The 21,033-nt window shown below is 41.3% G+C and overlaps 1 protein-coding gene across 2 annotated transcripts in view; it reads left to right on the forward strand.

The window, feature by feature from the left end:
- chrm3a (cholinergic receptor, muscarinic 3a) overlaps positions 1-21,033 on the forward strand; it is a 146,428-nt gene that overhangs the window by 26,050 nt on the left and 99,345 nt on the right. For both annotated transcript variants that reach the window (XM_060878944.1, XM_060878946.1), the window contains exon 2: positions 12,507-12,604. The gene's annotated coding sequence lies outside the window, so the exon portion shown is untranslated. The remainder of the gene's footprint in view (positions 1-12,506; positions 12,605-21,033) is intronic.

Here is a 21,033-nt window from a genome sequence, read left to right on the forward strand (position 1 = left end):
AGGTAATTTTATTTTTTAATTTTTTAATTTAATTTTAGTCTAGTTTTAGTCAAAAAATTTTAGCTTGACCACATCTGGAATCTATTGTAAGAATAAATACAACGAGGCCTCATTAAATGCAATAATATCAGGGACACAAGTGTTATAGTGGAAATAAATAACTTAATGAAAAGCCTAAGATCAAAACTGTAGGGGTGTGTGTGTGTGTATATGTGTATATATATATATATATATATACACATATATATAATATATACACATACTATTGCACACACCATTATTGATGATATTTGGAGCAATATTACATGTAATTGTTAAACTTGATTCCTTACATATACATTTGTTTTTAAGCCTAATTATTCATTTTGATTATGATGTGATTGTGACAGGGGGATGGGAAGAGGTTTCAGGTTGGGGGGTGCTGAGTTTTTTCTGCGAATCACAAAAGTATCAATGAGAAGTTGAGAACACTCGTTTAAACAGTGCATACGATCGAACTTGACTGCACATCACATTTTTTACTTTATCGATACTGCTTTTAATCGTAATGCAAAGACCGGTCATCGGGACATAAGCTGTCATGTACAATAAAAGAGCCTGTGCAGGGACAGGAAATATAATTTAACACAAAAAGCCTGACTAGACCAGGGGTGGACTTGCGCTCAGGAGTTTTTATTTATTTATTTATTTTTTGAGCGGCGTGTGGACGAATTGTTTCTACGCACACACTAAACAGCGCAAAGCTGCGAACCTGTGCTGTGACTCACACCCACCACCACCACCACCACCACCACCACCACCACTCAGCCACACACACCACCACCACCACTCAGCTACACACACACACACCACCACCACTCAGCCACACACACCACCACCAACCAGCTACACACATACACCTATCAGCTACACACACACACACACTCCGCCACACACACTCACCACCACTCAGCCACACACACACACCACCACCACTCAGCTACACGCACACACACCCCACCACCACCACTCAGCTACACACATTAACAGCAAAACTCAGCTACACACACAAACACTCAGTTACACACACACACCACCACCACTTACAGTAGCTGCACACACACCAACATTAAGCCACACACACAACAACAACATTCAGCTACACACACCCACACCGTAACACTCAGCTACACACCACCACTCAGCTAGTAACTCAAAGGAAGAAAGGAAAGAATTAAGGATAAATGGATGGATGGAAAGTATGTGTGTGAGAGAGAGAGAGACAGAGAGAGAGAGAGTATGTGCACAAGAGAGAGCGAGAGAGAGAGAGCATGCATAAGAGAGAGAAAATAGAACATGGTGAAAATCCTAATGATTATGATGGTCATGATGATGAAGGTCTTGAGGATGATGATGAGGAAGGTCTTGAGGATGATGATGATGGTTTGATGGTGGTGATGATGAAGGTGTTGATGATGATTATGATGATGAAGGTCTTGATACTAATAATAATGAAGGTCTTGAGGCTGATGATGATGATGATGATGATGATTTGATGGTGGTGATGATGAAGGTCTTGATGATGATTATGATGATGAAGGTCTTGAGGATGATGATGATTTGGTGATTATGAAGGTCTTGATGATTATGATGATGAAGGTCTTGAGGAGGATGATGTTGGTTTAAGATGCTCAGCTTTAACGTGGTTGTGTTACACAGCTGGACTTCTGTATCTTCACTATGTGGCACTGAGTGTGTGGGAGTGATTAATGTTCACCTCATTAAATCATCATTAACTTGAGCGTCGTTAAAGATCGCAGACCAACACAGACGTCACGTCACGCAAAGAAGCCGTCTGAGAAATGTTAGAAATCTGGGCAACTGGTTTCTGACTCCTCGCACGTTTACTCGCACGTTTACTTCATCCAGAACCTTACAAGAACGTTTGGCCTCGTCTCAGTGTCTTTATTTATTTATTTATTATTTCGAGTGGAGCTATTTATATGATTAGGAACTCCATCTCCTGAGCAGCAGCAGTGTTCAGGGTGTTAATTAAGTCTCATACGAAGAGTTCAGCATGTCGTCTCTCAGCTCGCATCCTGAGGCAAACGTCCCCCCAACACCCCCAACACCCATGTTTAGTAAAATGGTATAAAATACAATAAAATGAATAAATAAAATACAATAAAATGCTAAAAAAAAAATAGAAATAGCAAAAATGTTTTTTTATAACCATTAAAAAAATGAAATAAATGAAATATTAAAAATATATATTAAAAAAAATAAAAAAATCTAAAAAATAAATAAATAAATTTTAGTAATTAGGATTATATTAAAATAAAGAAATGAAAAATGCATTTTAAGAAATGTAAAAAAAAAAAAAATACAAAAACAAATAAAAAATGAAACGTGAAATTAAAATGTATTAAAGTAAACGATATAAAAATAAAAAAGAAATAAAAGATAAACTATAATAAATTCTCTTTAGTGTCCTTGTCTGATATGAGCTAAGTGGACAAAAGTTCAAAAGCATAATTGTGTGTGTGTGTGTGTGTAAGGGAGATGTGGGGGTGGGGGGGTGCATATGCCAGAGTGTGTTAATTCTCTTCAACAGAGAATGCAGATGATTTAAAAGCTGCACTGAGGCTAAACAGAACGGACAAGCTGAAGATTTGTTCTCGTGTACAGTGAATCTGTGTCTGGGCCAAACGAGTTCATCTACAAGCACATACAGGACATAAACTGTGTGTGTGTTGCAGTGCGAACGGGGATAAGCAGAGCCTCATGAATCATGAGAAGTTTGAGTCTCTTTTCACTGAAGTTCTGTTCGCTGTTTAAAGAACACTTAATATTGTGCAAACAGAAATGCCTAAACAGATTATCATCACACACACACACACACACACCCACACACACACACACACACACGTGTCTCTCATCACAGTGCAGAAACTTCACACACACAGGTGGAGTGTTTGAGCCGAGAGGAACGAGGAGAAATAAAACTGTCACTGAACTCAGAGATCAGGAGACTTTCCAGCGTGGATGAATAAACGAGTCCGAGTTACAGGATCCAGTCAAATGTATCAACACTGTCTCTGCATCCATCTATCCATCCATCTGTCTGTCCATCTGTCCGTCCATCTGTTTGTCCATCTGTCCGTCCATATATCCGTCCATCTGTCTGTCCATATATCCATCCGTCTGTCCATATATCCATCCATCTGTCTGTCCATCTATCTGTCCATCTGTCTGTCCATCTGTCTGTCCATCTATCCGTCCATCTGTCTGTCCATCTATCCGTCCATCTGTCTGTCCATATATCTGTCCATCTGTCTGTCCATCCGTCTGTCCATATATCCATCCGTCTGTCAGTCCATCTGTCGGTCCATCTATCAGTCCATCTACCCACCAGTCAAAAAAATGTGTATCTTGTAAATAATTACCAGTAATAAACAGCAGCTCATTAAAATATTTAAATTATTTTTTTTTCTTTATAAACATGCATAATAATTCAAATCCCTTTTAATATGTCGGTATCTGTCGTATGATGGGAGGAGCTTACTGGTGGGTGGGGCTTGGGTATGAATAAATTAAGAAGAGAAAAATAAGATTCTTGAACGTTAAAACACTTTGAAGCTAGTGTTTTTCTTTCTGGCACAAAGTTTCACACAAAGTAAAAAAGAAATAAATATATAAATAAATAAAAAGACACAAAAAATGCACCTAATTGCTTTGCGCTGCTTTGAAGTTGCATCACAATGAGCCTTTTTTTTTTTTTTTTCCCCGATATTTATCGCCGCCTTTCTGAGCGCTGTAGCACTTGATGAAAACAAAAGGCCTGACAAAAAGGATCAATGGCTCATTAGCTCCTGCGTAAGCACTCGCACGAGGAAGCCATGATGAAACTAACCAAACGAGAGGAAAGAGGAAACGGAGCGGATTTGTGCGTTCTGTATTGAACAGGATTCTCAAGTGTTGCTGCTGTCCAGTAAAACAAACACACACACACACACACACACACACACACACACACAGAACTGGCCAGGCCTCTCTCTCTTTGTCTTTCCCTTCGTTACCGTTGGCGATGGTTAATTCTTCCTGGTTTATCGTGACCCGATCGGCAGTGCCGGTTCTAGGATTTTTCTGTAACAGGGGCCATTAAGGGGCCACATGTTACATTCAGGGACCAAGTACAAGGTACATTCAAGCACACAAAATAATTTATTTAGTACGGTGCATTCATTCATTCATCTTCTACCGCTTATCCGAACTACCTCAGGTCACAGGGAGCCTGTGCCTCAGGCGTCATCTCAGGCGTCATCGGGCATCAAGGCAGGATACACCCTGGATGGAGTGCCAACCCATTGCAGGACACACACACTCTCATTCACTCACGCAATCACACACTACAGACAATTTTCCAGAGATGCCAATCAACCTACCATGCATGTCTTTGGACCGGGGGGGGAGGAAACTGGAGTACCCGGAGGAAACCCCCGAAGCACGGGGAGAACATGCAAACTCCACACACACAAGGTGGAGGTGGGAATCGAACCCCCAACCCTGGAGGTGTGAGCCCCAAACCCCCCCCCCCCCAATTCCTTTTTCCAACGCTCGAGTGCCGCCAATTGTTTGGGGGTGGAATTGCATCTGTGATCGTTGTGAACAATTCTTTGGTTGCTCTTGTCAACGATTGATGGAACAGGGGCCAATCAGATTTCAGCAAGGGCCAGGGCCCCTGTGGCCCCGCCTTTAGGACCGCCCCAGCCGATCTGTGATAATTTTTCTGATCTCTTCCAGAATTCCCTTTAAACATGAAGGCGATGGTAAAGTTCATGAACAGCGACGTCGTGTTCAAGCAGCCGATCCTGATGAGGATGGTGACGTAACCGAGGTGTAATTATAATCCCAGGTCATCCAGGGACGCCGTGCGGGTGTAGAGCTGCAGAAAGCTCCACCCGTTTCATCTGCTTTCAGTACATTTCTGCTTGTCGTAGCGATTAGAGACACGTTTTCACGATTATGATCAGAGTCTTAAACCCGACAGATATAAGAGATCGAATACATTCAGCGCTTATGGCTTTGCTGTGAATTGTCTGAGCTGTGTGAGTTTCTCACATCCATTTCTTCAGCACTACAAACAGTCCAGGATGTGTGAAAGCTCCGAGGTGAGAACGGTGACGTCTGAACGCTTTGTTCGCGTGAACATCATGGACGCAGCGCTACACAACTTTGTTGCTTTTATAAATAAACAAGGTGCTAGCTCAGCGGGCGGGAGGATGTGAGCCGGAATCCCAGCACCATCAAGCTGCCCCTGCTGGCCCCTGAGCAAGGCCCTTAACCCACACAAATATCAGACACGCACTATAAAACACACACAGAGACACACTGACAAAGAAACACACACAAAATGCACACAAATATGCATAGAGTCACACACCCACAAAGAGACACACATACAAAACACACTGACACACAAATAAACGCACACAGACACACGCGCATACACACACACCACAGATACACACAGATTCACACCCACAAAGAGAGACACATACAAAACACACTGACACACACACACCAAAGATAGACACACAAATTCACACCCACAAAGAGAGACACATACAAAACACACTGACACACAAATAAACGCACACAGTCACACACACATACACACACACCACAGATACACACACAGATTCACACCCACAAAGAGACACAATACAAAACATACTGACACACAAATAAATGCACACAGACACACACACATACACACACACCACAGATACACACACAGATTCACACCCACAAAGAGACACACATAGAAAACACACTGACACACAAATAAACACACACCACAGATAGACACACAGATTCACACCCACAAAGAGACACAATACAAAACACACTGACGCATACAGACACACACACCACAGATGCACATACACACAGATTCACACCCACAAATGCACACACACACTCACAAAAAGGCACACACAAAAACACAGACACGCACACAAAGATACACACAGACAGACACAAAAATGCAATCGCTTCATTTCCATGGGGGGAATTACATTTTCAGGATAGAAACGAGCCCACACACACACACACACACACACACACAGGTTTGTTACGGCTGATTTTCAGTGCACACAGTGATTGGCTCGGTGTTAGACAGGTTACTGATTGGCTGAGGAGTAAACGTGTGTTTGTCCTCCGTCTCGTCTGCAGAACGACGTGTTTGGTAATTTGCTGGTGTCTGAGAGACGGATGATGTACAAACACCACTGCACTGACCTCTCCTGTCTACACCCTAAATATTGACTCGGTGTGTACACGTCCTGACGTGTGTTAACACTCAGACGCTTGTCCCTGCACACGTGTGTGTGTGTAGGACGGGGGCGGTTTTGTCTCCGCTGTCCTTCAGATTAAAGCTGTATAATTGTACATGGTGGGCGTGGACATGCTGATGAGGCAAAACTGATTAAAATAACCCTTTTCTGAAAACGCCGTAATTGTAATTACAGGTTTAAACCGTGTCCCGGAGACACCGCACAATTTCCACAACAAAGCTTTAGATTAGAAAATCCGAGACGAACGGAGCCGGAATCGCGGAGGCGTGAACGCGATCCGAGCTGAAACCGGACGCCGTTCGCTTCGACGCTCCGTCTTTGGCTCTCAGAGCGAAAGGAACCGTGTGGTGGAATTTCCCACACATGAAGACGTTAAGCCGCGTAATCTAGTTTTGTCCCCAGCTGCACTTCAGGAGGTTGGGTGTAAGTGCTGGACTGGGACACACACACACACCACAGATACACACACACAGATTCACACCCACAAACAGACACACATACAAAACACACTGACACACCACAGATACACACACAGATTCACACCCACAAACAGACACACATACAAAACACACTGACACGCACACAGAGACACACACACACACCACAGATACACACACAGATTCACACCCACAAACAGACACACATACAAAACACACTGACACGCACACAGAGACACATACACACACCACAGATACACACACACAGATTCACACCCACAAACAGACACACATACAAAACACACTGACACGCACACAGAGACACATACACACACACACACACACAGATTCACACCCACAAACAGACACACATACAAAACACACTGACACGCACACAGAGACACACACACACACACCACAGATACACACACAGATTCACACCCACAAACAGACACACATACAAAACACACTGACACGCACACAGAGAGACACACACACACCACAGATACACACACAGATTCACACCCACAAACAGACACACATACAAAACACACTGACACGCACACAGAGAGACACACACACACCACAGATACACACACAGATTCACACCCACAAACAGACACACATACAAAACACACTGACACGCACACAGAGACACACACACACACACCACAGATACACACACAGATTCACACCCACAAACAGACACACATACAAAACACACTGACACACAAATAAACTCACACAGAGACACATACACACATCACAGATACACACACAGATTCACACCCACAAACAGACACATGTACAAAACACACTGACACACAAATAAACTCACACAGAGACACATACACACATCACAGATACACACACAGATTCACACCCACAAACAGACACACATACAAAACACACTGACACGCACACAGAGACACACACACACACACCACAGATACACACACAGATTCACACCCACAAACAGACACACATACAAAACACACTGACACACAAATAAACTCACACAGAGACACATACACACATCACAGATACACACACAGATTCACACCCACAAACAGACACATGTACAAAACACACTGACACACAAATAAACTCACACAGAGACACATACACACATCACAGATACACACACAGATTCACACCCACAAACAGACACATGTACAAAACACACTGACACACAAATAAACTCACACAGAGACACATACACACATCACAGATACACACACAGATTCACACCCACAAACAGACACACATACAAAACACACTGACACACAAATAAATGCACACAGAGACATGCACACACACCCCACAGATACACACACACACAGATTCACACCCACAAACAGACACACACACAAAACACACTGACACACAAATAAATGCACACAGAGACACACACACAGATTCACACCCACAAACAGACACACATACAAAACACACTGACACACAAATAAACGCACACACACACCACAGATACACACACAGATTCACACCCACAAAGAGACACACATACAAGACACAGTGACACACAAATAAACTCACACAGACACACACACACACACCACAGATACACACACAGATTCACACCCACTAACAGACACACATACAAAACACACACAAATACAGTCTGTAGACACACAAAGCCATGTAGAAATCTTCTCCTGATAAAGTCACACACATCCTAACTACAGTTCAGGCTCTCGGCGTTCGCTCTGCTTTCCCTCCCTCAGCTTTATCTAAATGGTCGTCTGTACGCTTAGAATTGGCAGTGGAGGATTTTTAGGTCTCGGTTGTTATTTCAGTTCTTCGCTGGAATTGGGAAAGTTTTACGGAACGACACGGGGAAGAAACCGTGAGCCGAACTCGCCGCCGTCCCACTAGGCTCACAGGAAGATTACCAGGTTATTAACCAGGAGACGTCGGAGAAATTGACTAAAACGGGTAATGAGTGTTACGTCTGTTTAGGGTCCGAGGTGACAGACGATCAGGTCAGGTGTTACAGAGGACACTGAAATTAGAAATCCTGATGGGCCGGAGAAAGGAAATGAAAACGACTGATGTGATGCTGACGCTGGGAAATAAAGTATCAGCAACGTAGAGCTCGAGTCAGAGCGAAGGGATAAAGAGAGATTCAGGGATTTTTTTTTTTTGAAGAATTTCATTTTCATTTAAACACGTTTTCTGACTTTGTACTTAGGAACAAAACGTAGAAGCGGAAACAAGGGCATGTTTTTGAAAAAAAAAAGACTTTTATCATTATAATATGTTTATAAGGTGGAAAAAAGAACAAAAAAGTCACAGCAAAACAAAACAAATCAAAAACCAAATGAGATGTTGAAAAAAAACGAGGTGTTCGTCGGAGTGAAACGGGACACAGGTGAAGGTGAATGGGACATGAGACGGATAGGTGCAGGGGCTGATGGGTAATGTAGTTTAACAACTGGTTCGGAATAACTGACATTTTTATAATGGAGTGAGACGTGACGTCGACACCGCCGAGGAGTGAGACGTGACGTCGACACCGCCGAGGAGTGAGACGTGACGTCGACACCGCCGAGGAGTGAGACGTGACGTCGACACCGCCGAGGACATTAACACCACTGAGGAGCTATTCCATTTTAATGAAATAAAAACAATTCATAATGTTGTTATTATTGTTATTATTATTATTATTATTATTATTAGACTGTAGCGATGTAGCTTTCTTTCGTCTCTCTCGTCTACTGTTCTCTTTGCGGTACAGTACATATTACATATTATGTTTATCGCCTTCACTCGCTTTCGGATTCTCTTCGCAACTTTTCGTCTATTTGTAACTTCAAATAGGGAGAAAAAAATCCTTTCTATGAAATGTTCTGTATGTCTTAGAAATAAAGGTTCAGGCCCCTGAACGAGAACTGCAACAAAATTAAAGGAGGAACGCAACCATGAGGCGATAACATCTAGCTGTCGTGTACAAACCACACAAGAATGGGACGTGAGTGTGTGTGTGTGTGTGTGTGTGTGTGTGTGTGTGTGAAGCCCCCTGATGACCCACTCAGATAGCTGTTTCCTTTGGTGAATTCCAACATTAATGAGTTTGCCATGAAAAAAAAAAAAGCTCATGCTAAGGCTTAGCTGTCCCCTTCTGCTGGAGCGTAACACTGCACACACACTATTTATATCCGAGTGAGGAAGGCATGGGGATTACTGAAGAGGATGATGAGGAGGTGTATTATCTCAGGTCTACCAAAAACAAAGGGCTTCAGGGAAAATCTTTCTCTGAGCAGGAAGGGAAAAGGTGTGAATCGCTCAGTGCTTCTATATAAGGGCAGATCAGTCTCTGTCCGATCCCTGGAGTGACAGCGACTAACATGGGCAAGCTGTGTGTGTGTGTGTGTGTGTGTGTGTGTGTGTGTGTGTGTTTTACCTGGGTCATTGCCTAATTCTGTGTCTCCAGCCGTTATGAGTTTTGCTCAGACATCTGGATCCAAAGCTTTTCATTTTGTGCTGGAATGCAGCTGCTTGATCTTTGGGGTCTAATTTGGCTTTAAACTTTTCCTGCTTGTTCTGTGATGGAGCTGAGAGTCTGAGAGCTGAGAGTCAGATACTAACTCGGTTTCTGCCTCATTCCCAGGAGACAGTGGGATGTGGGGCAGGAGAGAGCAGGGGAGAGCAGGGGAGAGCAGGGGAGAGCAGGAGAGAGCAAGAGAGAGCAAGAGAGAGCAGGGGAGAGCAGGAGAGAGCAGGAGAGAGCAAGAGAGAGCAGGAGAGAGCAGGAGAGAGCAAGAGAGAGCAGGGGAGAGCAGGAGAGAGCAAGAGAGAGCAGGGGAGAGCAGGAGAGAGCAGGAGAGAGCAGGGGAGAGCAGGAGAGAGCAGGGGAGAGCAGGAGAGAGCAGGAGAGAGCAAGAGAGAGCAAGAGAGAGCAGGGGAGAGCAAGAGAGAGCAGGGGAGAGCAAGGGAGAGCAGGAGAGAGCAAGAGAGAGCAAGAGAGAGCAGGAGAGAGCAGGGGAGAGCAAGAGAGAGCAGGGGAGAGCAAGGGAGAGCAGGAGAGAGCAGGGGAGAGCAAGGGAGAGCAGGGGAGAGCAGGGGAGAGCAGGGGAGAGCAGGAGAGAGCAGGAGAGAGCAGGGGAGAGCAGGGGAGAGCAGGAGAGAGCAGGGGAGAGCAAGAGAGAGCAGGGGAGAGCAGGAGAGAGCAAGAGAGAGCAGGGGAGAGCAGGAGAGAGCAGGGGAGAGCAGGGGAGAGCAGGAGAGAGCAAGAGAGAGCAGGGGAGAGCAGGAGAGAGCAGGAGAGAGCAGGACCGTCAGGATCAGGACTTTGTTTATAGAAATAAATAAATGCATGTCCAAATTAAGTTCTTTTACTCGTTCCCTTTCTTTCCTAACTTCCTTCTTTATCTCAACTTACTTCCCTCCATCCCTTCCTTCCTTCCTTCCTTCCTTCCTTTCCCCTTTCCCTTTATTTCCATCCTTTCCTTCATTCCTTCCCTCCCTCCCTCCTTTCCTTAACTTGCATCCATCCCTCCCTCTTTTCCTTCCTTCCTTCCCTCCTACCTTCCCTTTCCTTTCCCTTCCTTTTCCATTTCCCTTTATTTCCATCCTTTCCTTCATTTCTTTTCTCCCTCCCTCCTTTCCTCAACTTTTCTCCATCCCTTCCTTCCTTCCTTCCTTCCTTCCTTCCTTCCTTCCTTCCTTCCTTCCTTTCCCTTTATTTCCTTCCTTCCTTCCTTCCTTCCTTTCCCCTTTCCCTTTATTTCCATCCTTTCCTTAATTCCTTCCCTCCCTCCCTCCTTTCCTCAACTTACATCCATCCCTCCCTCCCTTGCTTCCTTCCTTCCCTCCTACCTTCCCTTTCCTTTCCCTTCCTTTTCCATTTCCCTTTATTTCCTTCCTTTCCTTCATTCCTTTTCTCCCTCCCTCCTTTCCTCAACTTGCACCCCTCCATCCCTTCCTCAACTTACATCCCTCTATTCCTTCCTTCCTTCCTTCCTTCCTTCCTTCCTTCCTTCCTTCCTTCCTTCCTTCCCTTTCCCTTCATTTCCATCCTTTCCTTCCTTCCTACCTTTATTTCCATAATTCACTTTCTTCACTTCCTTCATTTCCATCCTTCACTTTCTTTACTTCCTCCTTTCTCTGTCCATCTTCAGAAGCACTGTGTGTATGTCCGTTAGCTCTCGGTTTAATACCAGTGTTGTTTTGTTTCTCTCTAAATAAAGAGAGCTGTGTTTAATCGTCACTAATACAGTAGTTCGAACATCACTGATTGTTCATTTCCTCTCATTAAGACACCATGTATCCTAGACACAACTTCCTAAATGTGCTGCTCTCTCACAGAAACACACACGTCCTGCTGCTATATTTATTTCCCTTCAGCTCTTAAGATTATATTAAAAAAAAACAAAAAAATCCTGTCTCTTGTGTGCATGTGTTAAACAGACCTGGCAGCACTGTTGCGCTTTCCACACAGAGGTGATTGTGCTGTCACTCCGCACAAGCCTCACGAGCCACTGGGGACCGATTCCCTGTGAAATCCGCTCACCAGAGAGCTCGGTGTCAGAATCGGAAGTGAAAAGCCCGGCAGCGGAAAAACGGGAAAAGCTGGCTGTGGGAAAGAAAGAGGAGAGAACTATAAACAAGGAGGCTTCAAGTTTAAAGCCTTTATTTTTACTTTGTGCTTTGTTTCAAAGTTTTTATCGCTCTCAAACTAAAGTTGTGTGTGTGTGTGTGTGGTTTACAGGCTCAAGGCCAGCATGATCCTGACTCCCTTGCTGTCTTTTTATTCGAGTACTTACCCGAAGTCGCTGCTCAGAAGGTGATTACTCTCAGCGCTGTATGGTCAGTGATGCTGTTTTTGCACACACACACACACACACACACACACACACACACTACATTTTCTGTTCAACACTGTGGTTTTCTGTGGTATTCGCTGTGCAGCTTTGCTATACTCATAGCTCATACTCACTATACTCAGTCATTCTTTACACTGCACACAGTTTCCTGTTTAACTTCACTATATACTATACACTATATACTCTATATACTATACACTATATACTATACACTATATACTCTATATACTATACACTATATACTCTATATACTATACACTATATACTGTACACTATATACTATATATACTATACACTATATACTATACACTATATACTCTATATACTATACACTATATACTATACACTATATACTATACACTATATACTCTACACTATACACTCTATACTATACACTATATACTCTATATACTATACACTATATACTCTATATACTATACACTATACACTCTATACTATACACTATATACTCTATATACTATACACTATATACTCTATATACTATACACTATATACTATACACTATATACTCTATATACTATACACTATATACTCTATATACTCTATATACTATACTCTATATACTATACACTATATACTATACACTATATAATCTATATACTATACACTATATACTATACACTATATACTCTATATACTATACACTATATACTCTATATACTATACACTATATACTCTATATACTATACTCTATATACTATACACTATATACTATACACTATATAATCTATATACTATACACTATATACTATACACTATATACTCTATATACTATACACTATATACTCTATATACTATACACTATATACTCTATATACTATACTCTATATGCTATACACTATATACTATACATTCTATACTCTATATACTATACACTATATACTCTATATATTATACACTATATACTATATACTCTATATACTATACACTATATACTCTATATACTATACACTATATACTATACACTATATACTCTATATACTATACACTATATACTCTATATACTATACACTATACACTCTATACTATACACTATATACTCTATATACTATACACTATATACTATACACTATATACTCTATATACTAGACACTATATACTCTACACTATACACTCTATACTATACACTATATACTCTATATACTATACACTATATACTCTATATACTATACACTATACACTCTATACTATACACTATATACTCTATATACTATACACTATATACTCTATATACTATACACTATACACTCTATACTATACACTATATACTCTATATACTATACACTATATACTCTATATACTATACACTATATACTATACACTATATACTCTATATACTATACACTATATACTCTATATACTATACACTATATACTCTATATACTATACTCTATATGCTATACACTATATACTATACATTCTATACTCTATATACTATACACTATATACTCTATATATTATAGACTATATACTATATACTCTATATACTATACACTATATACTATACACTATATACTCTATATACTATACACTATATACTATACTCTATATACTATACTTTATATACTATACACTATATACTATACATTATATACTATACTCTATATACTATACTCTATATACTATACTCTATACACTATATACACTATACTCTATATACTATACACTCTATACTATACACTATATACTCTATATACTATACACTATATACTCTATATACTATACACTATATACTCTACACTATACACTCTATACTATACACTATATACTCTAATACCTTTATAAGCATCACAGTAAAAGTGTATTCTGGACATTTGCTTACTTTTCTCACCCATTTCACAGAGTAAATGTTCTTGTACTGTACACACTGTCCAATCCAACTATACCAACGCTGCTCTGAGTCGGACTGCTGCACTCTGATTGGTTACAATACTCAAGTCTAATTTCCTTATACAAGGTTACTCTTAGATCGCACCATCAAGCTATACTTACATCCAAGCTTCACTATACACACTCTGTTTTTACTATACTCACTGCCTCTATACTCAATCTGACCTTTTACTATACTCACTGCCTCTATACTCAATCTGACCTTTTACTATACTCACTGCCTCTATACTCAATCTGACCTTTTACTATACTCACTGCCTCTATACTCAATCTGACCTTTTACTATACTCACTGCCTCTATACTCAATCTGACCTTTTACTATACTCACTGCCTCTATATTCAATCTGACCTTTTACTATACTCACTGCCTCTATACTCAATCTGACCTTTTACTATACTCACTGCCTCTATACTCAATCTGACCTTTTACTATACTCACTGCCTCTATATTCAATCTGACCTTTTACTATACTCCCTGCCTCTATATTCAATCTGACCTTTTACTATACTCACTGCCTCTATACTCAATCTGACCTTTTACTATACTCACTGTCTCTATACTCAATCTCATATTTTACTATACTCACTGTCTCTATACTCAATCTGACCTTTTACGGTCATTTACTCTGTGTTTTTATCCTATTAATTATTAAGTGAAGACTTTCACCTCCTTTCCTTTTTTTAGGAATGTTTATAATTTGCTCACAGTCCCTTAGAGATGTAGGATTTGTCTGTATATAATGTATACACGTCACCGTTGACGTTGACGAGCTGCACGGACTTCACCGATTACTTCTTTTCATGTCTTTATGCGTGCGAGTTTGTACGAATGTCAGGGCCTCGGCGAACGTGAAGTGTCAAGCGTCTCCTTCATGTAAAAGCGTGATGATGGCTGTCTGATGGGTTTAAAAGGTCTTCGTGTCTTGTGCAATTTTGCTGCCCAGCACGGACACGCTTTAGCTCCTAATTAAAGCAGCACCACACACAGAGACTGAAATTAACAGCTGCATTCATCAAAGCAGACTTGTGGGAGTTGGGCTTAATAATACGAGCATCTCTTTGTGTTTGTGTACGTGTATATAAGTGTGTGTGTGTGTGTGTGTGTGTGTTCTGGAGAAGAGATCTGGATCCAAACACGACAGCAAGCGCGAAGCGACTCTAGCTTTCAGGTTATCGAACTTATTAAGCAGCTTTTTAAGTTCAAATACTCTTTAACCTCCTGTGTGTGCTTTGTCTGGGTGTCAATAAAGGTGGCTGTCGAGCTGGAAACGAGTGCGTTCGTCTCAGAAACCCGTCGTTCCCTGCTTCCGTTTCTTTTCTTCTAGATGCGTAATCATCGTTTCTTATAGACGTGTAACGATACCATTCGATACGTCGGTCTGGATTCGATACGTCTCTGATTAAACGTTACGTCCCGCATAATAATGTAGGCTATTTGTTTTCAAGCACATCTTATGTCACGTGAGGTGTAAATAAACGTTTAGATTTAACTCCAGCTTCTGGAAAAAGAGGAGTGGATGAAGTGGCATCATTTCATCAGCGACTGATGACATTGAAATGAAACACGATGAAGGTCTTAGTGGAAACCTTTAGTTTTATTTTAATAGGACACATTTTATACAGAGGTCCTTGTGATCTACTGATGTGATCAAGTGTGTATGTGATTCTGGTATCGATTTAAATAGAAATTTACATTTACTTTCTATTAAAATGATCAGAAGTTCTGCTCTTCATCCTGCTCATGGTTTCTCTACTTTCTCTAATTATTTCCACATCGAAGCATATTAAATATGTTCGTCTTAAAATGTTTTTATGTGGTTACTGTTAGTTAGTTGCTGATGCGTTTTTGCTTGGATTTTATATATATATATATATATATATATATATATATATATATATATATATATATATATATGGTGAGGATTTGGGTTGATATGGTTTGTGGAGACGTGGGTGGGGATGGTGGTAGAGAGGATGTGGAGATGGTGGTGAAGATGTGGGTTGGAGATGGATGGTGGTTTAGATGTGGGTTGGAGATGTTGGTGGAGATGTTGGTGGAGATGTGGGTTGGAGATGGTGGTGGAGATGTGGGTTGGAGATGGTGGTGGAGATGTGGGTTGGAGATGGTGGTGGAGATGAGGATTGGAGATGGTGGTGGAGATGTGGGTTGGAGATGGTGGTGGAGATGAGGGTTGGAGATGGTGGTGGAGATGAGGGTTGGAGATGGTGGTGGAGATGAGGGTTGGAGATGGTGGTGGAGATGTGAGTTGCAAATGGTGGTGGAGATGTGGATTGCAGATGGTGGTGGAGTTGAGGGTTGGAGATGGTGGTGGAGATGTGGGTGGAGATGGTGGTGGAGATGTGAGTTGCAGATGGTGGTGGAGATGGTGGTGGAGATGTGGGTTGCACATGGTGGTGGAGTTGAGGGTTGGAGATGTGGGTGGAGATGTGGGTGGTGTACACACAGTGCAGATTTTGTCCCATATTTCCTGAATGCAATGCAGCAACATGACACACAGCCTGGGAAGATGTCAGTCTAATGATCAGACGGTTGGAGATGACAACATGACAGGGTGGAGATTTGCTTTAGTACACGAACAGAGATGTTGTGATTAGTGTCTAATAACACACTTGTTTTCCTCTTGTTTTGATTTAGAACTAATTGCAATCGGATGTCACCGGGAGACTTTCTGTCCTTGTTTAAAGCAAATCTCCACCCTGTCATGTTGTCATCTCCAACCGTCTCCGTCATCTCTATAGTTCGTTTCTGACTCTTTCATTTTCTACCTTTTATCCCCCCCCCCCCCCCCCCCCAGCCCTGACCTGTCCATCTGTCGCTCACAGAGCCAGGTTTGTTCTTCAAGTTGTTTAAAGTGTCATTTCTCTCACTTCCTGTCTCTGACACACGGTCCGTTATGTGATTGAATGGCAGTTTTTTTTTTTTTTTCTGTTCCACAAAATAAGTGTGAACGATGCAGCCTTATGTTTCACGCTTCCTCCTGTCTGAGATCTCTGTGAAAGCTGACGATTTGGAATTTAACACCGAGAGAGAGACCGAGAGAGAGCGAGACGTGTCCACGCTTGAAGAGAAGAGACAGACGTGAGTGAGGAGAAAGGAGACGCGAGACGGCGAAAGCGAGCAGGGTTTTAATTAGTAGCTTGTTCGAGCTGAAGAGATTTGTACGTGTCAATAAAAACGAATGAATCTCTAAGACTGTTGGTACGACTCATTACAGCCTGGCGAATTCCACACACACCATGACTCCATGATTGGTTTGCCCTTGTCAGAGCTCTCCACTGAGTCGTGACTGATGGCGTTACAGTACAAACCCTCGCCGCTGGACTCCGTGTTATAACGCAGAGGATCCTCAGGCTGCATGGGAGACTTTTCTACTGAGGCAGTGCGTTACTTTGTAGACACGGCTGTTATAATACAGTAATAATGCTCCAGAGTTCTTATGAACAACCAGGAATCAGTTCCCTCTGCACTGGTAAAGCTCGCTGTGATCTGAGGACCAAGTCACTCCCTCAGTGTTTATACTGAACGTCAGCTCTGACCTGGAGTTACAGAGAGAGGTGACAAACTCTCACTTTACTAACACTCGTTTATGAAGCGTCACATGTTCACTGGTCACGAGTTAAGATGATTCTTGTGTCTTTTCAGGGCAGGAATAAGACCAGCTTGTTTCATCCATCCATCCATCCATCCATCCATCCATCCATTTTGTTTTCTTTCTTTCTTTTTTCCTTTCTTTCTTTCTTTCTTTTTTCTTTTTTCCCTTTCTTTCTTTCTTTCTTTCTTTCTTTCTTTCTTTCTTTCTTTCTTTCTTTTTTCATTCTTTCTTTCTTTCTTTTTTTTTCTTTCTTTTTTCTTTTTCTTTCTTTCTTTTTTCTTTTTTCTTTCCTGTTTTTTTCTTTTTCTTTCTTTCTTTCTTTCTTTCTTTCTTTCTTTCTTTCTTTCTTTCTTTCTTTCTTTCCTGCTTTTTTCTTTTTCTTTCTTTCTTTCTTTCTTTCTTTTTTCTTTTTCTTTCTTTCTTTCTTTCTTTCTTTCTTTCTTTCTTTCTTTCTTTCTTTTTCTTTTTTCTTTCCTGTTTTTTTCTTTTTCTTTCTTTCTTTCTTTCTTTCTTTCTTTCTTTCTTTCTTTCTTTCTTTCCTGCTTTTTTCTTTTTCTTTCTTTCTTTCTTTCTTTCTTTCTTTCTTTCTTTCTTTCTTTCTCTCTCTCTCTCTCTCTCTCTCTCTCTCTCTCTCTCTCTCTCTCTCTCTCTCTCTCTCTTTCCATGTGAAATCTCATTCCCGTTATTCCCATGAACATGAACAGAGAGCTATATTTTCATTTCTGCTTGTTATAACTTATATACATGCTGCTGGCTATAAGCAGACCGTCAGCACGTCAATCCAAGCAGAAGAAAATCTTTTTTTCTGATGTCTGATGATTAATTTTTTTCTCATTTGTTTTAGTGTAACTGAAACTCTCCGTAATAGAAAGTTTATAGTAATACAGTCGACTCTGAAGGGAAGCAGAACAAAAAAGAAAAGAAATTTATCTTCTAATTTCATGGCTGTGGCTCTGGGTTCAGTGTCTGTGTCATTTCCATCACATTTTCTCTACACTTTGGTCTTTTACTGGCTGCAATAACTAGCTTTCTGAAAAGGTGACAGAAATGAGGAGCTTTTTTGGTGCTATATAAACTGGACTGGGTATCAGACTGAAGTTCCAAATTTCCCTTCATACGAGAATTCTATCAGCATTTCCAAAAATACATTTAATAGCTGCAGAACTGGTGCTCAAAGTTTAGAAGGTTGGATGAAGACTCGGCGTCAGTTCCTCCACCCACAGAGAACAGGGGAAAGTCTGTCCAAAGGTTGCCATCACACCCGTCAATCAAATCACCCTTTTCTGGATCATGTAGGCAGCTCTTGGATACATTTGTTGGAAAAAAAAAAACCATACTTGATAAGCTAGAGGTCTGGCTGAGAGAAGAGATGGGATGTAACCCAATCCTTACATTAACCTTAAAAGCAGAAAGAGAAGAGGAACGAGAAACTCTTGCCACTGTTTTTCCAACTCTTTCTCTTTTTGCAACTCTTTCCATCTTACACAACATGGCAACTGCTTTTACAAGTGTAGGTGACGTGTGTGTGTGTGTGTGAGAGAGAGAGAGATATGGATGGATAGATGGATGGATGACTGGACAAATGGGCAGACGGATGGAAGAATGGATGGATGGGTGCTTGGAGAGACAGGTAGATAGACAGACAAATAGATTGATGGATGGATAGATAGAAGGATGACTGCACAGTCATGCAAGGATGAATAAATGGATGACTGGACGGACGGACAGATTGATGATTATAGAGATGACAGAAGGATGGGTAGATGGCTGGATAAATGGATGGTTGGATGACTAGACTGTCAGACAAGGATGGATGGATGTTTGGACAGACAGACAGATAGATGAATGAACTGAGAGAGAGATATATAGAAAGATGATTGGACATACAAATCTATCTATCTATCTATCTACCCACACACATGTACACACACACGTACACACACACACACACGTGTACACACACACACACATGTACACAGACACACACACACACACACTGGCACACTATTTACAGGAGTTGGCTAATGAAACTGTAAACTCAGGCCCATGATCTCAGTTATAGACAAAATGTGATGCTGATGTAGAAAGCAGCAGCTTTGTGTTTGTCAGATTCAGTACAGTTCTGACAGCAGTGATGGTTTCAGTAGTCAGTTTGACAACAGAGACAAACTTCCGTCGTCAGCCTTATCGCTAGGTTCAGAGATGACAGTTTTGTGTGTGAAGAATCGACACGTTTATTTCCAGCCTTCTTCACCAGGCTTCCTGGAATCTTCCGTGTGAATATGTTCTCGTGACGTCGGTGATCCTGAAGATATCCAGATTATCCAGTGTGTAATTATTCTGTAAGTGCTGCTGTAATGATAAAGACTGTGCTGTATGACAGGATGTGTGTTTACAACCTGCTTGACTTCAATGTTTTTGAGTGGAAATAAATACAGATTTTTATTAGACAAAGATTTGTTACAAAATTGAATAAAAATTCTAACGACAATCAGATATAAATGTTACAATAATAGTCGGGCTCTACTTTTTCTCCTGCTTCTTCTTCTTCCTCCCTTCCTTCCTTCCTTCCTTTCTTCCTTCCTTTCATCCTTCCTTCCTTCCCTTCCCCCCTTCCCTTCCATTCTGTTCCTTCTCTTCCCTTCCTTCCTTCCTTTCATCCTTCCTTCCTTCCTTCCTTCCTTCCTTCCTTCCTTCCTTCCTTTCATCCCTCCTTCCTTCTTTCCTTACTTCCTTCCTTCCTCCCTTCCCTTCCCTTCTCTGCCCTACCTTTCCCTTACCTCCTTCCTTTCATCCCTCCTTCCTTTCTTTCCCTTCTTCCTTCTTTCCCTTCCTTTGCTTATTTTTTCCTTAGTTTAAGTAAGCACAATTCAGAGAATCATCTTC

Source organism: Tachysurus vachellii, chromosome 10 (assembly GCF_030014155.1).
Source record: "Tachysurus vachellii isolate PV-2020 chromosome 10, HZAU_Pvac_v1, whole genome shotgun sequence".
Lineage (NCBI taxonomy): Eukaryota > Metazoa > Chordata > Actinopteri > Siluriformes > Bagridae > Tachysurus > Tachysurus vachellii.